The 24,326-nt window shown below is 52.4% G+C and overlaps 1 protein-coding gene across 1 annotated transcript in view; it reads right to left on the minus strand.

Annotated features, from left to right (window-relative positions):
* LOC135217990 (WW domain-containing oxidoreductase-like) overlaps positions 1 to 23,896 on the minus strand; it is a 294,208-nt gene extending 270,312 nt beyond the window's left edge. Inside the window, exon 1 of the mRNA XM_064254121.1 lies at positions 23,745 to 23,896. The gene's annotated coding sequence lies outside the window, so the exon portion shown is untranslated. The remainder of the gene's footprint in view (positions 1 to 23,744) is intronic.
* Positions 23,897 to 24,326: the final 430 nt, after the last annotated feature.

Genomic DNA, 24,326 nt, shown 5'->3' on the forward strand with positions numbered 1-24,326 from the left:
AGTTTAGATACAGTCAGACAAATAAATATTACTGTAAATTCTTGTTAAGTAAGTAAAATAACACAGAAAAATGACAATTTGTCGAAAATTGCATTTTTCCTAACTATACAAACCTGAGGTCCTTTAACCATAGGAAGGTAACTAGCGGCAGCTGGACGGTCGTAAGCTTCGAACAAGGGAGAACAGTAGTTAACTGCTTGTCCGATCGTGCGCGCGCCCGCGCGCCCGAGAGGTGAAGAATCACTTTGCTTTAGGCCCATGCAAAAAGTTGCAGAGTGAGGGGTGGCATGAGGTGGGACTATATGTAAAGGACCTCAGGTTTGTATAGTTAGGAAAAATGCAATTTTCGACAAATTGTCATTTGTTTCCGATACGTAATACAAACCCTCTGTCCTTTAACAATAGGAAGACTCACTTCTTGGTGGGAGGAATCTGAGTCTTTTTGGTGAACAGACTGGTGTTCGTCCAACCCTGGAGTGCCTCCTGGTCGTAAGAGCAAGGGAGGGATCCAAACCTCTGTCCGATTGATCGGGGTGTGCACCGCAGGATCAATGGTCAGACCTCTGGGCCAAGTACTAAGAGAGAGGCAAGCGTATCTCTTCGTACCAGCAAGCAAGAAACTTGTTCCTGTTTGCAAGAGACAATCATAAAAGAAAATGATGGGTTTGTCTCAATTTGGCATCCACTTCCTCCCCCTTGTTGGAGGAAGTGGTGGATATTTACTCCTATCCCTACTGAAAGGGATAGGATGGTGCTCTATTAGTATAGCTCACCTGCATCTCGTCCTTACCCAGCAGGGTGACGACCGGTGTCCTCTACCCAAAGGTAGAGGGAAGAAAAAGATGGGAGAGGAGCCAGTCACACTCTCATTCCTCATCCATTCTTACGGTCACACCAGACTCGATGCTGTTCAGCCTGCGAGGGTCTGGGTTAACTACACAACGTGTTGAGCAACCACCCCACGGTTCCAAGGAAAAAGATCCAAGGAACTGTGGGCAATATCCTGAAGGTAGAAGGAGGTGCATGCGGTCCGGTTGGACCAGGCGCCTGCCTTCATTACCTGCGCCACGGAGAAGTTCTTGCGGAACGCGAGAGAATGATGAAGAGGCGTCCACAACTCATCCTGGGTGTCGAGTTTCTTCAGACAGCTCCGTCGCACCTTCACAGGACAAAGCAGCATAGCCTTCGTATCGGAGGCGGTGACGTCCATTAGGGAGGGTATTGTGAAGGACTCGAACCAATCGTCAGTTACCGAAGGGTTCTGAGTCTTCGCTACGAAGATCGGTACGAAATCGAGCGTCACAAATCCCCATCCCTTTGTGCTTGACTTCTCAAGAGAAGTCATGCAGTTACCTAAGACGAAAGAAGTGAATATCGTAGAGACCTATCCCTCTTTCTCGACTTGGTTATGTACAGTACCATACTGACAATAAAGCCTATTAAGACGAAGTAATGATTGTTTTTCTGGAACAACCGACTAATTCCCATAGCATAGGTTCGTAAACTGACTCGGCGCTCTGACAGCTGCCGACTGCTGTTTCGGAATCAGTAAGGCAGTTGTCCAAAGCATCCTGTAAGTCACGTTGACTTTCGCCCTTTAAAGAGTTATGCTGAGAGACCACACAAATAAATATTTGTTAGTCACCGATGCCGGACGGCGCGGCGATGATTCTCTTAATGCATAAGCTCAAAAGGCGAAAGTCATTGCCTTCAAAGACCGAGTCCCTGATGGCGAGAAAATCTCATAGACTTGAATCTTCAGCTTAAGGAAACAACACTATGTGACTTTGAAGACGAGGTAAGGCAATGGTAATGCAACCTACGTCTCAGCTGAATCGAGAGAAGGAATCTCAAGATTCTAAACCTGTGCTTACAAATGAAACTGAAACGCTAACCGCCCCCCATTTTTTTTTTTTTTTTTTGTTTTTTTTTTTTTTTTTTTTTCATTGCTGTCCGTATGTGCATGAAGCGAGCGTTCTTCGTAATGAAACACAGGGGAGAGCCGCTTGAAGACTGCTTCTCATGGCTGAACATTTGGAATTAGAGCTGGCAGGTGTGGGGAGTAGGCGATGTCTTTCCAATACATCCTGCTAATCCCGGGGTGAACAATGAAACAATGTACACCTCCGAATATCAAGATTTTTGAGACAACTCAGATTCCGCAAAATCATTCGCCTTATCGGGATACGATGCAGCAAGAGACTAATTACAAATGCTGGTACCGTGCGTTAAACAAAAGATGAGAGGTCGAATATGATATCTCTTTTAAAATTCTCGCAATACCGAAGACGATGAATCTAGCGTTCTCAGCAGTAATGGTCATTCAGTATGCGGAATACCCGTTAATCGAGACTTAGTCACGTGATTGTTGGGACAAGCATACGGTTGTTATTCAATCAAGCAGAGAAAGACATAAACAACCGTCTATCTCAAGCGGCAAGCTGATACTGAAATGCCTCGGGCAATTCAATACGCATACTGTCGTGACTCGTCTCCTGAGTTTGCGCAAGTAATCTTTCCCGAAGGAATGCGTTCGTTTCGGCTAGAACCACCGGCATAAAAAAAAAAAAGATATGCCTCGAGCATTATATTAAGCGAAAGAATTTCGGTAATATAAAAGCTTAGATGGTGTTGTTGTGAACAACACCAGAAGTATATAAAAATTGAAACGGAAACTCCTGGGACGGTTGCAGGCAACCGGTTGCAGTTAATTAGAAATACTTTTCGTCTAAGTCGCAATCCGTAGAATAACCAGGATATGCGCCTATCCCCTCGACCGTCAACTGCTTAGCAAAATCATGTCGCGGGTTAATATACGTATATATTTGTAGGATTCTGAACACCGATCTCCATCCTAAATTCTTCCGTCAAGAAAACAAAATAAGGATTTGGAGATCGACCCCTTCGTTCTCTATTAAATAGATGAAGGAGAAGTCTTCCTCGACGGAAAGCTTCAATGGTGAACAGAATACTAAGACGATAGTTCCAACCCAACCTGCATATTCCCCGTCCGTTCTTCTCTATTCCAGGTTGGTCGCCTACTGTGAGATAGTCCTTCTTTAAGCATCAGTCCTTCTTCCTAATGCTATCATTCCAGAATTCCGAGCATAGACGAGGTTCCCGAATTATCGTGTAACATATCGGGGATTCTCGTCTCGCTCACTTTGGAACCGTGGTCTCGCCTAAGTGTTTGGAGATCGTAAGAAACTCTAACACTCTATGCCGCTAGAAATTTTCCGTAAATTCTTAAACAGTCTGCGAACCCCCACCGAATCGTCAAACGATATCGGCTGTGTCCTCATCGATTCCGTAGAAATAGAATGGGGCCAGATCCCTCCTCAACGACCGGGGCTTACTCAGGTAGGACGCCGAAGGTCCCCCCTGGTAGCGCAGTCCCCAACGTGGGATCCTACAGAGAAATCTCTGTAGGATCCTTCCCCGTGTTCCCTCGTAGCCTAAGGAGAGGGGAATGGGGGAGAAGTGGATACTCCGCATACGCCTTCTCCCGAGTGGAACTAGCAAGTTGAAGAGAGTAGGAGCAGCCTCGCCTTGCGCGATGGCCGCTCAGAGTCTGGGAAACGTCATCGTCAGAGAAACGGTTTTTCCCCGAGGAGGGTTACGACTCTCACATGTACGTAAGGGTCTGCCGCCACTGTTAACTCGTCTGGTGGGTCTGAATCGACACCGTGACGGAGAGAGCCGGATACCCGTCCTCCGCTCATTCCAGTCCTCGTCGAGGTCGAAACTCTAAAAAAAAAAAAAAAGGAGGAACCGAAGGAATATTAAATACGGTTCCAAGACACGTAGAAACGCCGCTGTCGCCAGTAGAGGAGGTGGAATTAACTTATCGAGCCGGCAGAACTGAGAGAGCCTTCTTGTCCGGGGACGAGAGACTCTGGTTCAAGACAGAATAGCAAGCTCCGATCGCCGGCATACCTCACCGTCGGTTTTGGGTTCCCTCTCGGGGCCCCAAACGACTCGACAGAGACATGGGCTCTGTGTTGGGAGCGCGATCCTTCCCCCCGGTCATTGTGGCTGACGAAATCAGTGCAATAACCTGGTAAAGTTACTCTGATCCGAAGTTACAGCGTCTTGAGGAGAGGACCGTCAGTCCTCCAACAAAGCAGCTCCAGACCCTCCTTTCATCCTTCAGAAGAAGGACCAGCAACAGATCCTGACGGTTTGCTCCTCACTTGCGCGTACGTCCTGGTTGGCCTAAGACCAACATGGCACGTGCGGCGGCGCGTGACGGATCGTGAGCGCGCATCTCTCACGATACATCCTATATTCCTCGCTCTTCTGGCGTATTCCGAGGAATTTGAAGGTATCTAGAGACAGAACTGACGCTACCCCCCCCTCTCCCCCTGAAGGTCGCCTCCATCCTTGGCGCGGTACGTCTGTTGGTCCTAGACCATACGTGGCACGTGCTGCGTCATGACGGGCTCGTGCGCGGCGCACCTCTCACAGTCACTTCCTAGCTACTCGCTCTTCCCGGTGTAGCCCGAGAAGTTGAAGGTAGTGGAAGAGACAGACAATGACGCTCCCCCCCGCTCGCTGGCAGGAACGCAGCGTACGTGGGTGGCTGCAGCCGATCACCAACCCGCGGTGGGTATCGATCTGCAGGCCCTGGCCGTGCCGTCTCACTCTGGGCGAGCGGCTCAACTGAGCAAGTCGACCCCGTCCCGTGCGTGCAACGATCTTCTGCTGGTCACCGTATCCGCCGTCCCTGTGGGAGCGGCGGTCAGGTGACCTGCAGAGCTCGCTTTCGCCGTGAGACCGTGAGCGTCTCGCGGCACGTAAAACCGCTGGTACCGAGCCGAGGCTGTACCGTCGGACGAGGGGACCTGGGGGAACCTCTTCCCAGCTCAACCCGTGGCCGGTCAGAGACCGTCCGTCCACCCGAGTAACCCACCGGCTGTCCGCTGCGAGAGCGGGGACCCGCTGGCCTGTCGAGATTCACCTGAGGCGCTCTCGACAGTCTTCTGCTCCGTGCCTCGGTCATGACGCTGAGGCGAAGCTCAGGCGCTTAACTTTGCTGCACGGTCACCCGAAAGGAGATGCGTACACTCGAACTTCTCGCGGACGAGAAACCGAGCCGGTACCATGGCTTAGGCCGCAGAGCTGCCAAGACCAGGCGAGGGTGACCAGCGTACCAGCCCACCCTTGTTCCCCAGTCTTCTTCTACTTCTCAGAAGGGGAGACGCCCCGTTCCCGACGGAACCGGAGGACCAGCAGAAGAACCCCGCCGTCACACCGGAATGTGACGACCCTTCGAAAGTTCCCGAAGGAGTCTTCTTAGGGGGAATAACACAACCCGGTTACCATGCTGTTCGCTGCGAGAGCGGCCGCTGGCCTGCGAGAGAAACACCTGAGCGGTTCTCGCCAGCCTCTGCTCCGTGCAGTGGCTTTTGGCGCCGAGCGAACTCTGTCGCGCGAAACTTTGGCTTGCACGTCTCCCGAGGAGAGCGTACACTCGTTATCTCCCTCCAACGAGAGACCGCGCCGGAAACCTGGCCGTATCGCATCGCCGCTAGCACCGAGGCGAGGAAGTACCAGAAGCTAACCGATCCTCCCTGGTACCCCGTCTATCTCTTCCTTACGGAAGGGTATACTGACGGGCCCCGCTCCCGAAGGGAGCTGAGGACCAGCACAAGGACCCCCCGTCCCACCGGTGTTGGGACGGGCCTTAGAAGTTCCCGGAGGGAGACTTCTTTCGGGGGGGGAGGCCAGGCCTTCTTCTTCTTCGGCTTATGGGCCTTAGGTCGAAGGGGAAGAGGCAGCCACAGACGAAGACACAGATGACACCATACCTGTCTTCTTCGTCAGCTCACGCAGGACCAGTCGTCCGGTCCTCCATCCAGGCCAGAAGTGAGGAGTCGGCCTATTGCCGAGCGACACGGCCCGACTTGCACCTGTCCTGGAGGACGCTGGGCTAGGGGAAGACACACCATGGCAGGACCCAGCATGGACAGGCGCAGGAACCAGGAGCGACAACGAACAGCAACCCTCAGGAGCGCAGGAACGCGGCGCGGTAAACACGAAGGGACAGCCAGCCAGTAGCGGGAACCCATCATGCGACAGGTACGAGCAGGCCCAGCCATCGCCTCGTAAATCACATCGGCAGCCAGCGTGGTACTGGCGGCCGGTCCAGGGGCGAGCTTGCTGGAACAGCGAAAGTCTGGGGCAGCCAAACACGAAGAAGAACACAGGCGGCGGCGCATACCCCTCCTCGGGTACGGCGGCTACCGGCCCTAGAAGTCTCAGACGCGTCACCGACACTGAATGGCTCGTGTAGCACACAGCAGGGGAGTGTAGACCAGCGGGGGGAAGCAGCATAAGCGGCCGTGAAGTTGTAGAGGAGACCACTCCAGGTCACCGCCCCAGACCTCGCTAAGACTCTGCGCAGATCTTGGATGCTAGGCACGCCTGCAGCCCCCCCCCCGCAAGTGGTCCAAGCCTGTCCAAGTCCGTCTCCCACGGCTGTAGCACCTGCGGTAGCACAGGGGGGACGATTAGTAAAGAGGGTTCCCTCACGCACGGGGGGGAGCATGCCACCCCGAACGGAAGGAAGACCCCAAACAAAATACGAGGAAGCTGAGGCGGGGGGGCAGGAAATAAGACTAAGACAATCGGATACCAAGGGAGTCTCGGGAGAGCTTTTCCGACGACTTCCTGGCAGACCTTCGCTTCCCCTACCCCCCGCACGCATGAAAAGTAATATTAAAATGAAACAGATACTGCACTTGCGATCACTTCATAAGAACTTAAAGAGGGAAAAATCATTCCCGGTTAAGGGAGCGGAAACTTGATCCATATTATGATGCTGATCATAAATATATATGAAAATGAACAATACTGCACTTGCTATTTTCACTTTCAACAGCAATAATCTTAAGGATTAATTCCCGGGTAAAAGCGGAAATTTGATCCAAATTTAAATTTGATGCATTAATAAATGAAAATGAAAAGAACTTGCATTGCGAATCCACTTTCATTGCATCTATTCATACAAAAAAGAGGCTCTTGCCGATCGCAATCAAGGCTCTCGTCAACGAACGCACAAGGGCAAATATAATGAAAATGAGTAACTTACATCTCCAATTACACACTTTCGCCCCAAATACATGACTTCGGCGCGAGTGCGCCCCGCCCTCGACGAGACATAATTCAAGGTTCAATTCATGAAGAGAGCGGAAATCGCCGTCTTCTACGGCGATAGCTCCATGTTGAATCATAATTAAGTAATGAAATGAAAACAGTGGTACTTAACAGTTTCATTGTCAAATTCTAAACCAAACCATTAGTAGAAAATGACATTTGTCGAAAATTGCTTTTTCCTTACACTCTACAAACCTGAAGGTCCTTTAACAATAGGAAGGTAACTAGCAGCAGCTGGGACGGTCGTACGCTTCGAACGGGGAGGAAGGTAGTTACTGCTTGTCCGAAGTCGTGCCGCTGCCCAGCGGCCCCGAGAGGTGAAGAATCACTTTTGCTTTAGTCCCATGCAAAAAGTTGCAGAGTGAGGGTGTGCATGAGGTGTGGACTATATGAAAAGGACCTCAGGTTTGTATATAGTTAGGAAAAATGCAATTTTCGACAAATTTTCATTTTGTTCCGATACGTAATACAAACCCCTCGGTCCGCCTTTAACATAGGAAGACTCACTTCTTGGTGGAGGAATCTGAGTCTTTTGGTGAACAGACTGGTGTTTCTCCAACCCGGAGTGCCTCCCTGGTCGTAAGAGCAAGGGATGGATCCAAACCTCTTCCGATTGATCGGGGTGTGCACCGCAGGGATCAATGGTCAGACCTCTGGCCAAGTACTAAGAGAGATGCAAGCGATCTCTTCGTACCAGCAAGCAAGAACTTGTTCCTGTTTGCAGAGACAATCATAAAATGATCGGTTTGTCTCATTTGGCATCCACTTTCCTCCCCTGTTGGAGGAAGTGGTGGAATATTTACTCCTATCCCTCTAAAGTGATCAGATGGTGCCTCTATTGAGTAGCTCACCTGCATCTCGTCCTTACCAGCAGTGTGACGACCGTGTCCCTCTACCCAAAGGTATAGGGAACGAAAAAGTTGGAAAGGAGCTCAGTCCACAACACTCATTCCTCATCCATTCTTACTGTCCACACCAGGACTCGATGCTGTTCATCCCTGCGAGGGTCTGGGTTAACTACACAACGTAGTTGAGCAACCACCACGGTTTCCCAAGGAAATAAGATCCAAGGAGTAACTGGGGGCAATATCCTTAAGGTGCAGGAGTGCAATGCGGTCCGGTGACCAGGCGCCTGCCTTCATTACCTTGCGCCACGGAGAAGTTTCTTTGCGGAACACGAGAGAATGATGAAGAGGGCGTCCACATCATCCTGGGTGTCCGATTTTCTTCAGAAGGACTCCGTCGCACCTCACAGGACAAAGCAGCATAGCTTCGTATCGGAGGCGGTGACGTCCATGAGGGAGGTATTGTTAAGGAACCTCCGAAACCATCGTCAGTTACCGAATGGTTCTGAGTCTTCGCTACGAAGATCGGTACGAAATCGAGCGTCACAAATCCCCATCCCTTTTGTGCTTGACTTCTCAAGAGAAGTCATGCGTTAACCTAAGACGAAAAGAAGGGAATAGTACAGTACATGACATTCTCCCTCTTCTCGACTTTGTTATGTACATTACTCTACTGACAATCTATTAAGACGAATAATGATTGCTCTGGACAACCGAACTAAGTCCACAGCATAGTTTTCGTACTGACTCGGACGCTCTGACAGCTGCCGACTGACTGGTTCGGAATCATTAGAGCAAGTTGTCCAAGCATCCGCGTAAGTCACGTGACCATCGCCCTTAAAAGTTATGCTGAGAGACAAACAAATAAAATATGTGTTAGTCCCCGTGATGCCGGACCGGCGGGCGATGATTCTCTTAATGCATAAGCTCAAAAGGGAGCGAAGTCAATTGCCTTCAAAGACCGAGGTCCCTGATGGCAAGAAAATCTCATAGAACCGTTGAATCTCCAGCTTAAGAGAACAACTATGTGACGTTGGAAGACGAAGTTGTAGGCAAATGAATCAACCTACGTCTTCCAACTGAAAATCGAGAGAAGGAATCTCAAGATTCTATACCTGTGCTTACAATGACTGAAAACGCTAACTCGCCATTTTCATTGCTGTCCGTTGTGCAATGAAAGCGGGGCGTTCTTCAGTAATGAAACACCAGGGAGAGCCGCTTGAAGAACGGCTTCTCATGGGCTGAACGTGTGGAAGTAGAGCTGGCAGGTGTGGGAGTAGGCGATGTCTTTCAATACATCTGCTATCCGGAGTGTGAAAATAAACATTGTACACCTCCGAATCAAGATATTTTGAGGACAACTCAGATTCCGCAAAATCATTCGCATTATTCGGGAGACGATGCAGCAAGAACTATTACCGAATTTCTGTTAACGTTGGGCGGTAAACAGAAAGATGAGAGTTCGAATAGATACTCTGTTAAAATTCTCGCAATACCGAAGGACGATAATATGAGCGTTTCTCAGCATAGAGGTCATTCATGTATGCGAGAATCCCGTTAATCAAGACTTAAGTCCTTGATTGTTTGGGCAGAGATGGTAACGGTTGTTAATTCAATCAAAGCAGGTGCGAAAGACATAAACAACGTCTATCTCAAAGCCGGCAGCTGAATCTGAAATGCCTCGGGCAATTCAATACGGCAGTAGCTGTCGCTGACTCAATCGTACATCCTGAGGTTGCCAGTAATCCTTTCACGAGGGAATGCCGTTCGGCTAGAACCACCGAGCATAAAAGGATATGCCTCGAGCAATATAATTTAAGCGAAAACGATTTCGGTAATATAAAAGCTAAAATGGTGTGTGTTTGTGACAACACCAAAGTATATAAATGAAACTGGAACTCCTGGGAGGTGCAGGCACCCGGGTTGCAGTTCAATTAGAATACCTTTCGTCTAAGTCGCAATCCGTAGAAATAACCCATGATATGCTCCTACCCCTCGGACCATTCAACTGCTTAGAGAATCATGTCGCGAGTTAATATACGTAGTATATTTGTAGGATTCTGAACTACGATCCTCCATCTAAATTCTTTCCTTCAGAAAACAAAATAAGGATTGGAGATCGACCACCTTCGTTCTCTATTAAAGAGAGTGAAGGAGAAGTCTTCCTCGAAGGAAAGCTTCAATGGTGAACAGAATACTAAGACGATATTCAGCAGCCAAACTGTATTCCCGTCCCGTTCTTCTCTATTCCAGGTTGTCGCCTACTGTGAGATAGTCTTCTTCAACAGCAGTCTTCCGTCTAATTCTAAGAACTTCAGGAATTCGAGCATAGGCGAGGTCCCGATTATCGTGTAACATATCGGGGATTCTCGTCTCGCTCTACTTTGGACCGTGGTCTCGCCTAAGTGTTTGGAGAATCGTAAGAAACTCTATACACTCTGAATGCCCCGCTAGAAATTCCGTAGAAAATTCTAACAGTCTGCGAAACCCCCACCGAATTCGTCAAACGATATCGGCTGGTGGTCCCTCTCGATTCCGTAGAAATCGAGAATGGTGAAGGATCCCTCCTCAAACGACCGGGGCTTACTGTCATGTAGGACCCGAATGTCCCCCCGTGGTAGCGCGTCCCCAACTTGATCCTACAAGAACTCTCTGTAGTGATCTTCCCCTTTCCCTCGTAGCCGTAAGGAGAGAGGGAATGGGGGAGGAATTGGATACTATCGCTCGCCTTCCCCAGTGGAACAGCATTTGTAGAAAGTAGGAGCAGCCATCCCCTTGGCTCGATGGCCTCTCAGATTCTGGGACAACGTATCGTCAGGAGAAAACGTTTTTCCTCCCGAGGAGGGTTACTAACTCTCCTGGTAGGTACGGCTGCCGCCACTGTGAACAGTCGTCTGTTTGGGGCTGATGCGACCAAAATCCTGACCAGGAGAGAGCCGATACCCTGTCCTCCGCTCTTCCAGTCCTCGATTCGAGGTCGAAAGCCTCCAGGAGGACCGAAGGAGATTTAATACGGTGGTCCGAAAGAACAAGTAGAAACGCCGCTGTCGCAGTAGAGGAGGTGGAAAGTACTTTGATCGACGCGGCCAGAACTGAGAGAGCCCTCTTGTCCGGATCGATAGCACTCGGTTCAAACAGAATCCGTAAGCTCCGATCGAAGGCATACCCACCGTCGGTTGGGTTTCCCTCTCGGGCCCCAAAACGACTCGAGCAGAGACCATGGGGCTCTGCTGGTGGGAGCGGCGTCCTTCCCCCCGGCCGTTGTGCTGACGAATCAGTGCAAAACCTCGGGTAAAGTTACTTCCTGAATCTCGGAAGTTACAGCGTCTGAGGAGTAGGACCGTCCCAGTCCCTCCAACAAGGAGCACTCCCAGAACCCTCCCTCCTTCAGAACGAAGGACCAGCAACAGATCCCTGACGGTTGCCATTCCATCACTTGCGCGTGACGTCCTGGTTGGTCCTAAGACCAACCTGGCACGGCGGCGTCAGTTACGGGATCGTGAGCGGCGCAACTCTCACGTCACTCCTATATACCTAGCTCTTCCTGGCGTAATGCCGAGGAAGTTGGAAGGTATCGGAAGAGACAGAACTGACGCTACCAACCCCCTCCTCCCCCTGACTGTCGCCTCCATCACTTCGCGTACGTCCTGGTTGTCCTAAAGCATACGTGGCCGTGCGGCGTCGTGACGGGATCGTGAGCGGCGCACCCTCTCACATCACTCCTAGCTACCATCGGCTCTTCCCGTGTAGCCCGAGAAGTTGAAGGTAGTGGCGGACGACCTGACGCTCCCCCCCCCGCTCGGAGCTGGCCAGGACCAGCGTACGTGTGGGGCTGCAGCCGATCACCACCGCGGTGGGGATCGATCTGCAGGCCTGGCCGTGCCGCCTCACCTGTGCGAGCGGGCCTCAGACTGAGCACGCCGACCCCGGTACCGTGCGTCCATACGAGCTGCTGCTGTCCACCGTATCCGCCCGTTCCCTTGGGAGCGGCGGTCAGGTGGACCTGCAGCGCTCCTTTCCGCCTTTGTGTGAGACCGTGAGCGTCCTCGGCGGCGCATCAAACCGCGGTACCAGCCGAGGCTGGTACCTTCGGTCGAGGGGACCTGGGGACCTCTTCCCAGCCTCAACCCCTGGCCGGTCCAGAGACCCGTCACTCCACGAAGGACCGATGTACCGCTGGTCCGCTGCGGAGCGGCGCATGCTGGCCTGGCGAGAGTCACCTGAGCGGCTCTCGACGAGTCCCTTCTTTCTGTCTCCGTGCCTCGGTCATGACGCTGAGCGAACTCAGCGTCTAACTTTGGCTGCACAGTCACCCGAAGAGATCGTACACTTCGGAACTCTGCGACAGAACCGAGCGTACCTGGCTTAGCAGCAGAGCTGCCAGACCAGGCGAGGGTGTACCCAGCGTAGCCAGCACCCCTATGTGTCCCCGTCTTCTTCTCTTTCTCAGAAGGGAGACGGGCCCCGTTTCCCGAAGGAACAGGAGGACCCACAGACAAACCCCCCCTTCCCACCGGAATGTGACGGGCCCCTTCGAATCCCGGAAGGAGTCTTCTTAGGGGAATACAAAACCTCGGTTTTTACCAGCTGGTCGCTGCGAGAGCGGCCGGCTGGCCTGTGCGAGAGTCCCTGATGCGTTCTCTCGTCCACCTTCTGATCTGGGCGTGGTCCTTGGCGCCGAGCGAAACTCTGGCGCCGAACTTGGCTGCCACGGTCTCCCGAGGGAGGCGTACACTCGGGATCTCCGCGCACGAAGCAGAGCCGACCTGGCTTAGCGGCAATCGCCGCTAGCACCCAGCGAGGTAAGTACCAGAGCTAACCGTACTCCTCTGGTCCCCGTCTATCTCTTCCTTACGGAGAGGAGACGGGCCCCGCTCCCATAAAAAAAGAGGCGAATGATCAGGAGGACCAAGCAGAAGGACCCCCGTCCCACCGAAGGTGGGCGGGCCCTTAGAATGCCCCGAAGGAGACTTCTTAGGGGGGGAGTCAAGCCTTCTTCTTCTTCGGCTTATTGGGGCTTATAAGTCGAAGGGGAAGAGGCAGCAACAGACGAAGATGACACCTTCCTCTTCTTCGGCCCAAGCTCACGCAGGACGTCGTCAGGTCCTCTATCACAGTCGTAGTCGGGCCTATTGCCGAAGCAACACGGCCCGACTTGCACCTGTCCTGAAGGACCTGGGACTGGGGAAGACCCAACCATGGCAGGACCAGCATGGGACATGCTCATGAACCGTGAGCACAGGAACAGCAACCATCGCTCAGGACGGCAGGAACGTCGGCAAGCTTTAAACACAGAAGGGACAAGCCAAGCCAGTACGGGGAAACACATCAGCGACAGGTACGGCAGGCCCAGTCCCCAACCACCATCGCCTCGTAGAATTCATCCGGCAGCCAGCGTGTTATGGCTGCCCGGTCCAGTGGGCGAGCTGCTGGAAACAGCGGAAGTCTGGGGCAGCAACACGAAAGAAACACGGCGCGGTCTGCATAAACCCCTCCTCGTAACGGGGCCGACATGAACTGCCCTAATAAGCGGCAGACTGCGTCCCCGGACACACGAGCATGGGAGTGTAGACCAGCGGGGGGAAGCGCATAAGCGGCCGTGAAGGTTGTAGTGAGACCACTCCAAGGTTCTCACCGCCCCAGACCTCGCTAGACTCTGCAGACAGATCGTGGATGCTAGGCACGCACTGCCAGCCGCAGTGGTCCATACCTGTCCAGAGGTCGCTCCCACGGCTGTAAGCACTGCGGTAGCCACCAGCACAGATTAATAATAGAGGGGGGTTCCCTCACGCACGGGGGGGGAGACATGCCCCCACCCGACGAAGGAAGACCCCACAAAACAAATACGAGGAAGCTGATCGGGGGTGGCTAGGAAAAGAGACGAAGAATCGGATACCAGGGGTCGCGGGAGAGGCTTTTCCCCGACGACTTCCTGGCAGAACCTTCGCTTCCCCTACCCCTGCACAGCAGTTAAACTAATAATGAAAAATGAAACAGATACTGCACTTGCGATTCACTCATAGACTTAAGAGGAAAATCAATTCCCGGTAAGAGCGGAAACTTGATCCATATAATATGATGCTATCATAAATAATATGAAAATGACAATACTGCACTTGCTTTTCACTTTCACAGCAATAAATCGTAAGGATTAATTCCCGTGTACGAGCCGGAATTGATCCAAAATTAAATTTGATGCATTAATAAATGAAAATGAAAAAGAAACTTCATGCGAATCCACTTTCAATTGCCATTCTAGTCATACAAAATAAGAGGCCTCTTGCCGAGTCGCAATCCAAGCTCTCGGCAACGACGCACAGGGCAAAAATATAATGAAAAGAGTACTTACATATCTTTCAATTACACACTTTCGCCCAAAATACATGACCTCGGCTCGAGTGCGCCGCCCTCCGGCACCGAGACATTTCAGGGTTAATTCTGAAAAGAGCGGAAATCGCCGTCTCTAACGGACGATAGCTCCATGTTTGATTCATAATTAAGTAATGAAAATGAAAACAGTGTACTTACAGTTCATTTTCAAGTCAAAAACCAACCATTTAGTGAATAAATGACAATTTGTCTAAAATTTCATTTTTTCCTAAACTATACAAACCTGAGGTCCTTTTACAATAGGAAGATACTAGCGGCAGCTGGATACGGTCCGTAAAGCTTTCGAACAAGGTTCGGTAAGTTAACTGCTTGTCCGACAGGCGCGCGCGCGCGACTGGGAGGTAACAAATCACTTTTGCTTTGGCCCAAGCAAAACTGCGAGAGTGAGGGGTGGCATGAGGTGGGGCTATGGTAAAAGGACCCTCAGGTTTGTATAGTTAAGGAAAAAATGCAATTTAGACAATTGTCATTTGTTTCCGACCGGCTACAAACTCGGTCCTTTACAATAGGAAGCTCACTTCTGTGGTGGAATCTGAGTCTTTTGGTGAACATACTGGGTGTTCGCCTACCTTGGAAGCTTCCCTGGTCGTAGAGCGAGGGGGATCCAAAGCCTCCTGTCCGAATTGATCGGGGTGTGCCCGAGGATCAATGGTCAACCTCTTGACCGAGTACTAAGAGAGGGGCCTGCGCATTATTAGTCCAGCATTGCAAGACCTTGTTCCGTACAGGAGGCAATATAAAGTTCATGGGTTGACTTTGTAGGCATCCACTTCCCCCCCTTGCAGAGGAAAGTGGTGGTATTCTGCTCCTATCCCTAGTGAAAGGGATAGGATGGGGCTCTGTCATATAGCTCACCTTGCATCTCTCCTCATCCAGCGTAGTGACGACATGGCCCTCTTCCCCAGGTAGGGGGAAAGGAAAAGATGGGAGAGAGAGCCCGTCCGCTCACATCACTCACATATCCTTCCACCACAGTCCACACCAGAGACCGATGCTGTTTCAGGCCTGCGAGGGTCCTGGGTTAGCATCACAACTTGTGAGCAGCCACCACGGGTCCCAAGGAAAAAGGTCTCCAAGGACCTTGGCAATATCCCGAAGTAGAAGGACAGTAAAGGTCGTCTGTTAGACCCAGACCCCTGCCTTCAGGACCTCGCCCGGAAAGTTCTTGCGAAACGCCAACTGAGGGCCATACTTCTGACTTCGTGACTCTCGTACGGGACGTACGTATGTCGTCCACTACTACCTCACCTCATACGCCCTCCTGATGACCTCACGCAGCCAGACTGAAAGAGTGTTCTTGGATACTCTTTCTTGGTGACGCCCGTGCTAACGAAGAGGCGTCGACACTCAGGCCTGAGGTGACGAGTTCTCTTCAGATAGCGCCGTAGCGCCCTCAACAGGACAAAGCAGCATCTCATCCGCATCATTATCGGTGAAGTCCAATAGGGATGGGAATCGTGAACTACTCGAACCTGTCACATCAGGGACTGACGTTTCTGAGTCTTACGCAACGAAGTTCGGAAACGAACTCGCGTCACTGATCCATCCGGAGTGTCGTACATCAATAGAAATACCATGAAGTTTCCTCCTACTCTCTTCGCCGATGCCCGGGCAGCAAGAAGAGGGTCTTGAGGTCAGGAATCCCTGTCTGACTACTCTTCGGGTGGCCGAACGGTGTTCCGAGTCAGACTCCTAAGGACGGAGTCACGTCTCCACGCAGGGTCCTGAGTTCCCTGGGTGGGGCCAGACCTCTCGAAGCTCTCATCATCAGGAGATCTTCTAACTAGTTCGAGATGTCACCAACCCCCTGCAGTTTCAGACGAGCGGGCCAAGGCGGGCTCCTGTATCCTTTCACTGTGGGGGACTGATAGGATCTTCCTCTCGGCGAGAAAACGTGAGGAAGATCGCTACCTGCTGAAGAGTGGCTCTGAGCGGAGATAGACCCCGTCTACGACACCAACCACAGAATGACGGGCCCACTTCCCTGGTACACGCGCAGAGGACTGACGAACGTTTCCAGCCACTCTGTTGCTGCTCTACGAGAAAAGCCTCTCGTTTCGCAAGAGATGGTGGAATAACAGCCAGCCGTGAATACGTAGGGAACTGGACTGCTCGGTGTGACCGCTCGAACGTGTGCTGGGCGAGAAGGTTTGTTCCAAGGGGGAATCTCTCTCGTTCTCCTGCGAGAAGAGCCAGCAGGTCCGATAACCAAATGGCCTGATGCCATTTGGGAGCCACCAGGATCATCCTGAGATTCGGGTGACCAGCGCTCGATCTGATCACCTCTTGCGAATCAGGCTGAACGGGGAAAGGCATAGACTAGAGGTTGTCCCACGGGTGTTGTTGAAGGAGCGTCACCTCTGCAAGCTTGCCTGGGTCCGGCCCACGGCCGAGAAGAACACCTGGATCGTTTCTTTGTGCCGGTGGCGAACAGATCCACGACTGGTCGCACCCCACAGGTCGAAGAGCCTTTCCGCCACGGTCCTGGTGTAGAGACATTCGTCCCTATCCACCCTGATCCCGACGCTGAGCGTGTCTGCTTACAACCTTCCTCTTCCTGGAAATTGTAAGCGTGCCGACAGCTTCTATTGAGTGTGCCTGAGCCCACTCGTGCACTCTGCCGTGTCAACTGGTACACGGGAGAGACACTAGCCCCCCTGTTTGTTGACGTACGCCCCACCGTGGTGTTGTCGCACATCAACACCACTGAGTGTCCATCAAAATCGGTCCTGAAACTCTTGGAGAGCGAGAACGCTGCCTTGAGTTTCCATTACAATTGTGTGAGGTGTTGTCGTTCTCGGTCCCACACTCCTGAAGTCAGCAACTCCCCCGAGGTTTGCCGCCCAATCCCTCGGATCGATGCGTCTGAGAACAGCTGCATTTCCGGGGGGGGAGTGCGCAGAGGCACTCCCTTAAGAGGTTCCTGTCGTCGAGCCACCAGGCTAGGTCCTGCATCACCTCCTTGTCAGTGACACTGGAAAGCTGGGGGTCCGTCGCCTGTGACCAACTCTCCTTTAGTCTCCATTGAAGAGACCGCAGGTTGAAGACGCCCGTGAGGGAAACTAACTTCCGAGTGACGACAGGTGTCCGATCACGACTTCCATCGGCTGAGCTACCTGTTCCTGCCGAGACGAACTGGTTGCTTCCTCTCTGAAGCTGCTGATCCGCAGAGTCCGCGGGGAAGACTCTCGCCCTGCTTAGCATGTCGATCAGCATACCAGGTACTTCTCCTTGCTTGGGCTCAATCGGACTTCTTCGAAGTTCATCAACGAGCCCCAGATCGCGACATAACTCGAGCAGCCGATCCCCTGTCCTGTAGCACTGCGAGCGGGAGCTCGCCATGACTAACCAATCGTCGAGATACCTCATCAGACGTATCCAGGCGAATGGGCCCAAGCAGACACCAGAGTTGAACACTCGCGTGAACACCTGTGGGGGGTTGAAGAGACAGAAGCCCAGTGCCCTGAACTGTACAGAGGAACCGTCCCGTCGAGGATGAAGCGAGGTTACTTTCTTGAGGACTGATGAATGTGTATTTGGAAATCCATCTTCAAGTCCAAGAAAGCTGAAATCGGTTCTCCCTATTGGGAGTCGAGCACTGAGGCGTGCCCGTCCCATCGTGAACCGATTCTGGCTGGCGAACAACCGGTTCGGGAGCGAGATCTATCACCGGGCGCGCCAGCCTCCCGTCGACTTTTCCCCAGGAAGATCGACGGAAAAGCCCGGTGGAGAATCCGTGACGATCTCTACAGCTCTCTTGCTCAGCATGGTCTTGATCTCCTGTCTGAGTGCTACTCCTTCGGTGACCCGGTGACTACGCCTGTGTTGGACCCGGTTGGAGGTGGGGGTGGCCGAGATTCGAAGGGTAATAGATATCCCTCCCGAAGGACATCTACAATCCAGGTCTCGCGCCGTAGGCGCTGCCAAGTTGCCCAATGGCTGGCCAGGCACCCCCCCGACTTCCGGCAGCAGGTTAGGGGGAACGCCGTCCCTAGCGTTTTCCCCCCTTTCTTCGACTTCTTTCCCAAGCCTCCACGGGATGAGAGGCTGGGAGGAGGGCTGGTTTTAGCGCCCCCCTTTCAGAAGTTGAGAAGACCCAGAGTCATTCCTCGGGGCTTCGACGCAGGCAAACAAAACCGTCCTTAGCACCGAGGAAGCGCTAGCCGAGCTCTTAGACTTGGCCGCAGTCCGAGGCTGCCCAGAAGCCTTCGAGACTGCCTGGTGAACCAGACGGTCACTGTCTTCAGTGCGCCGTCTGTCCACCGCAGCGTCCACCATCTCTCCTGGGAAGAGAGACGTGGAACTCCGTAGAGGTCCGTTTCGAAGCCCCAACGCCGCCTCACGCCCCGGCCGCCCTGGAACCCCGAGTAAGGACAGCGTCCCTTCGTCGGAGAGAACCAGGTTGGCCCACAGGTTTTCACGTCTGGTGGGCAAGGAAGGAGATGGGCTCTTCCCCCAGACTGGCAAAGTCTCCTGAAGGCCGGAGTCCTCTTCGGGAGAAATTCCCCCTTGCGAGGTTGGCTGCGACCTTAGATACCTGTGAGGGACCACAGATCTAGCCAGGAGACGGCCTGGAAAGCTGCCATGGCGGTAGATTCCAGGCCGAGTGCCTCTTGCGCGAGAACCACAGGTTCTCGGACAGGAGCTGTTGCAGAGACACACCCGGAGTCAGCCTAGCTAACTCCGGGTTCACTGTTTGGGCGGCATCGGGTCTTCAGATGGCACGTAAAACCGCCGCTGTCGTAGCAGAGGAGGTGGAAGCAGCTTGCTCGACCTGCCAGACTTGAGCGAACCGTCTTGTCCGGAGACAAGCGATTCAACCTGGTCCAGCACTGAGTCCGCAAGCTCGGAACGCGGCAAACCCACCGTCGGTCTGGGTTCCCTCTTCGGGCCCCAGAACGACTCGAGCCGGGACGTGGGCTCGGATGGTGGAGCGGCGATCCTTCCCCAGAGGTCGTTGTGCTGACGAATCAGCGCAATAACCTCGGCAAAGTTCCTCTGGATCTCGGGTGTGATAGCATCCTGTGGAGTCGGACCAGTCCAGTCCCTCGAACAGGAGTACCTCCCGAGAACCTCCCTCCCTCAAGGAGAGGAGCAGCGACAGCCCCCTCTGGGTCTCCTCCAACCACCTGTGCGTACGACCTGGCTGGTCCGAGACCGAGCCTGGTACGTACGACGGACGTGGCGGGATCCTGAGGGGCGCACCCCTCAACGATCACTCCTCAATACTCGCCCCTTCCCGGTGTAACCCGAGGAGGTTGAAGGTATGGGAGGAGGCAGACCTGAACCCGCTCTCTCCTCGCTCACTGGCAGAACCAGCGGGCTTGGAGGACTGCAGGCGATCGCCAACCGCTGGTGGCGATCGAGCTGCAGACCTAGTCGAGCCGTCTCGCTGTGGAGAACGGCTGGACCGATAACAGCGCCCCGGTCTCGTGTGTCAGAGGAGCTGGTGCTGGTCGCCGTACCCGATCGCTCTCTGTGAGAGCGACGGTCAGGCGGACCGGCGGGCTCCACTGTCACGGTGTGGAAAGACCGGTGCATATCCTCACGTGCGTCAGTTCGCTGGTACCAGCCGTGGCTGGTGCCGGCGAACGGGGGGACCTCTTCCCAGCCTCAGCCGTGGCCGGTCGTGGACCGTCAGTCCGCCCGGGTAGCCAGCCGCTCGCCGTGAGAGCGAGAGCTGTGTTCTGGTGAGAGTCGCGGTGAGCGGCTGTCACCAGTCTTCCGCTCCGTGCCGTGAACCTGACGCTGAGCGGACTCAGAGGTCTGGTTCCTGGCTGCACGGTCGCTGGTAGGCGACCGTACACTCGGTACCTCTCGCGAACGAGCGGCCGAGACGGATCCTGCTGCCGTGGCCGAACCACTAACAGCAGGTGAGGAAGTGCCGGGTGTTAGCCGGCACCCCTCTGGCCCCCGTAGTCTTCTTCCTTGCGGGAGAAGAGACGGGTCCTGCTCCCGAAGGAGCAGGCGACCAGCGGAAGAACCCCCCAGTCTCACCAGAGCGAGACGGGCCCTTAGAAGCTCCCGAAGGAGACTTCTTAGGGGGGGGGGAGGCGACCTTCTTCTTTCTTCCTTAGCGGGGGAGCCTTAGAAGAAGAAGGGGAAGAGGCGGCAGACGACGACGACGACGAAGAAGACGATGAAGACGACGACGACACCTTCCTCCTCTTCTTCTTCTTCTTCGTCAACCTCCTCAGGACCGACGTCAGATCTGTCATCCAGGACGGAGCCGGGGCTGCTGTTGCCGAAGCAACCAGGGCCCGGACGTACCTGTCCGAACAGACCAAGCATCGGGAGCAGCGGCGCCAGGAACAGGACAACATCAGCAGGTGCGAGCATCACAGGAACGGCAGTGGAGACGGCAGGAGCAGGAACAGGAACAGCAGCGGTGGTCACGGCAGGTACGGCAGGCTGTGTGACGGTACAGATGGTCTAACCAGCGGCACAGACATCATCGGCACCGGTGGGAGGTCCAGGGGCGAGCTCTTCGGGCACTATGAAGTCCGGTCGTGGCAACACGGCAAACCAGGTGGCGGCATCACACTCCCCCGAGTTACGGCGACTGGCCCCTGCACCGATGTTGTGGGGTGTCACAGAGACCGCGTGCTGGGTGTACACCAGGTGAGGAGGTGACGCGTAGCCAGGTGTTGTCAGGGTCGTGGTGGTGGTTGTGACCGTAGCGTGCGTAACCGCCACGGAGCCAGCGAGATGATAGAGCAGCCCCATGGACACTCGGCACGCCCCTGCAGTCCCAACGACGCCCACACCTGTCCGAGGTCATCCTTCACGGCAACCGCACCTGAGGAGGCAAAAGTCGGGTGATTAGGAGGATCCTCTACCCGCTCGCGCGAAGACGAGCGGATAGAGGACCCAGAGTACAACTCTACGTCGGGGTATCTAGCGCCCTCCTCCACACTCGACACATCGGGAGAGGAGAAGGACCTAGACACCGCCCCCGAAGGGGAAGGCGCGAGACGTGGAAGTTGAGCGGGCGGCAGGAAAGAAGACGAAGTGTCCGTCACCAAAGGAGTCGCGGGTGAGAGCTTTCCGACGACTCCTTTGCAGGCCTTCGCTTCTTCCTGCCCTCATACAATGTCCACTGCGCCTCCGACCAGTTCATACAAACATCACAGGGCTCGGACCGGGTGCATTCGCGCCCCGGCACCGAGCACCACAAAACATGAGGGTCTATCTCGGGGAAAGATCTGAATTTCCCACATTTGCGCCCTTCGGTACCCGGGCAAAGTCTCCTTGGGGTAGCGAGGCGCGGAGATTCCATCATTAATGAATTCAGCGTAATTAATATGAAAAGAGAGAATACGTACTTACAATCTTTCATACACAATTACAAACAAACAAGAAAGCAAACGACGAGCAGCGGGCAGAGAGCGAACACACACGTCCATCCACTGTGAGGCCGAAAGCAAAAGTGGTTTGTTTACCTCCCAGTCGCGCGCGCGCGCCTGTCGGACAAGCAGTTAACTACCGAACCCCTTGTTCGAAAGCTTACGACCTATCCAGCTGCCGCTAGTATCTTCCTATTGTAAAAGGACCGAAGGTTTGTATGCCGTGTCGGAACAAACACAATATAAACAAAGCATACGACGATGAAGCGGGCAGAGAGCGATGACGAACACGTCCTTCACACCCGCGGCCGAAAGCAAAAGTGATTCTTCACCTCTCGGAGCGCGCGGTGCGCGCGCACGATCGGACAAGCAGTTAACTACCGTTTCTCCCTTGTTCGAAAGCTTACGACCGTCCCAGCTGCCGCTAGTTACCTTCCTATTGTTAAAGGACCGAGGGTTTGTATTACGTATCGGAACAAACACAATATAAACAAAGCATACGACGATGAAGCGGGCAGGAGAGCGATGACGAACACGTCCTTCACACCCGCGGCCGAAAGCAAAAGTGATTCTTCACCTCTCGGGGCGCGCGGGCGCGCGCACGATCGGACAAGCAGTTAACTACCGTTCTCCCTTGTTCGAAGCTTACGACCGTCCCAGCTGCCGCTAGTTACCTTCCTATTGTTAAAGGACCGAGGGTTTGATTACGTATCGGAACAAGAGGGATAATAGACATGAATTAAATAAACATTTTGAAGTAACAAAGTAAAGTTAAACTAAATAATGAGTAAAGTAAACAATTAAGGGAATAAAGCTTTGCATCTCATAAACAGTGCCGTCGTCTGCTGCTCGTAACTGTGTTTTGGTGGAGTGAGCGCTAGGAACCCAGGAACAGCAACGTGGTTCAAGTGCAACTTGGAGTGGATTAAGACCAATAATGTGTATAATTACAATCAAATAAGCACTGTGGAGTTTCAGTTGTGATGGCATTAAGGATAAAACCACCAATTACAAGGTAAAAATGAATTCAGTTCAGACCATGATCCCGGGAATAACAAGTTTCATACTTTCACTAATATAGGGCAACAAATGGTTGTTTTTGATTGTGCTGATTACAACTGCAATCTTGAGTAAGATCAATAAACGTTACATATATACGCTAACATTGTTCAAATGAGTGCTGGGAAGGCTGGGAAAGATGGTGGATAGTCCGTGATTAGACCGGCCAGCCTGACAATAGCCGCCATATTGGATTTCAAAACTGCCTTGAAAACATATTTTGCGAAGAGCGTTACATGCTTATTTTAGTTCGTATGGGGCTTTCATATATCACATTATGTTGACGAAACTTTAATCTTTTGAATGGTATGCTTAGAGTTGTAATTATATTCTTGTTTCACCAATTAAATATCAAGTGAATATGACCCAGCCAGCGTGATGATGGTGGATCATCCGTAATTGTTTACCCAAGATGTAATTGTATTCTTGCTTCACTAATTAAATATCGAGTGAATAAGGCTGATCCACCCGATGACGATGGATCCACTGCGGTGTTTTCCCCCATGACCTTAACTTATAACTTTGGAAAAAATACTTACTTCAAAAGGAGAGTAGAGGTCTCAAAGTGTTGCTCTCACCACCGATGACTCATAACTAGTGCCCATCTCTGGTGTCAGGACGTGTTAAAGTACTTTTTCGGAAGGTGGATCAACGAGCGGCCAAGACTGGATCAGCTAGTACACTCGGTTGTTTCCCCTAGTTAAGCACCCTGCACCCTAGATTAGGTTAAGTTGAAATACCCTAGCAACTTTCTAGGCTATGCAAAAACGATAATAATGGAAGAACACAAATAAAAAGAATCGCCAGAAACATTCAAAACAACAGCATAGGTAGCGACCTATACCTAGGTATAACCTACCTACCTAGGAACAAGATTTAGCTACTAGGTAGTAGGTACCTAGGTAGTAGGTACCAATCATATTATCAACTCCAGGATATGACTTACCTAGTTCAGTCAGAATCTACCTTCTATTTCACAATGAGCTAATTTGTTAAACTCCCACCAACAACACACAAATTTTGCTCGACCTAGGAATGACAACAGCAAGAGCAACCGAGCAAGTTGAATAATAGCAGTAGTAGTAGGCGGGATAAAGCGTTGAAACGGCTCCCTTGCTTGTTTTATCCCTCCTTTGTTTGAGTTTCTTCTCTCTGAAATACCACAATTCTTTTAGAAATTCTTTCTTATTTTCCACTTCCTTCCTCAGCAGATCTACCAATAAGAGTATATTAGCTACCAATTCCCCTTTATTTTCCTGATGTGGTTGCTGCACAAAACTAGCTAGGCTATATTTATTTCTAATCTCGTTGTATGCTGGACAATAAAGCAAGAAAATGTCTTTTTATTTTTTTTATTTTTTTTCCCTCACAGCACAAACACTTTGTATCTTCTCCCGTTATCCCATTTCTATCATTTAATCTTGGTGTGTCTAGTCTGGCCCTACTGATCAGCATTGTTTTTTCAGTGTTGTCATGCCAGATTTCTTTTTTTTATGTTTACTTTATACCTATTCTCTGTAGATGCTTA

Source organism: Macrobrachium nipponense, chromosome 9 (assembly GCF_015104395.2).
Source record: "Macrobrachium nipponense isolate FS-2020 chromosome 9, ASM1510439v2, whole genome shotgun sequence".
Taxonomy (NCBI): domain Eukaryota; kingdom Metazoa; phylum Arthropoda; class Malacostraca; order Decapoda; family Palaemonidae; genus Macrobrachium; species Macrobrachium nipponense.